This window comes from Haplochromis burtoni, unplaced genomic scaffold (assembly GCF_018398535.1).
Source record: "Haplochromis burtoni strain Fernald_Lab_line unplaced genomic scaffold, NCSU_Asbu1 Contig_1580, whole genome shotgun sequence".
Lineage (NCBI taxonomy): Eukaryota > Metazoa > Chordata > Actinopteri > Cichliformes > Cichlidae > Haplochromis > Haplochromis burtoni.
In genome coordinates this window covers 33965-34501 of record NW_024583941.1, presented here as the reverse complement: position 1 = coordinate 34501, position 537 = coordinate 33965, and the positions used below count along the sequence as shown (strand labels likewise).

General features: G+C 34.1%; 1 long non-coding RNA gene across 1 annotated transcript in view; it reads right to left on the bottom strand.

Annotated features, from left to right (window-relative positions):
* LOC121813354 overlaps positions 1–336 on the bottom strand; it is a 1814-nt gene extending 1478 nt beyond the window's left edge. The window contains exon 1 of the long non-coding RNA XR_006053666.1: positions 86–336. This is a non-coding gene — a long non-coding RNA (uncharacterized LOC121813354). The remainder of the gene's footprint in view (positions 1–85) is intronic.
* Positions 337–537: the final 201 nt, after the last annotated feature.

The following is a 537-nucleotide window of genomic DNA, read 5'->3' as shown; positions in this document are numbered from 1 at the left end:
AAAAACAAGTTATTGGCTGCAACATATTAATATACTTGCTTTTTTACGGAAAAAATAAACATAACGAAGGTTCCGTTTTACTTACAAGTTTCTCCAAATGTGCTCTCCAGTCGCTCGAGAAGGGCAGCCATATTGAACAGAATTTTCTGTCAACGTCGTTCAGGTTAGAGAGAAAACGTCATGACGTCATGACGTACACATGCGGAGCTCGGAAAAAAAACATTTACTCAAAAATCATAATTAAGAAAGCAGTATTTACTCTTAACTTCTAAGCCATGTACAATTATAACTGTTTGAATCGTTAAGAGAACAGAAAAGTTTTAAGTTGTTTCAACTTTGTGACGCATTTCAATTGTTGTATCCACAAACTTTATAAGTCAGGTGGACTGTTGGGGTTTACAGTGTGTATATATCTATCTACTTAGCACTTTTAATTCTTATTCTTATTTTTATTTTCATGTCTATTTAAGCGTAATTTATGACAGTATGTTTGCACTGAAGCACCGCAGCAATTTCCTAATGTTGTAAACCTGCTCA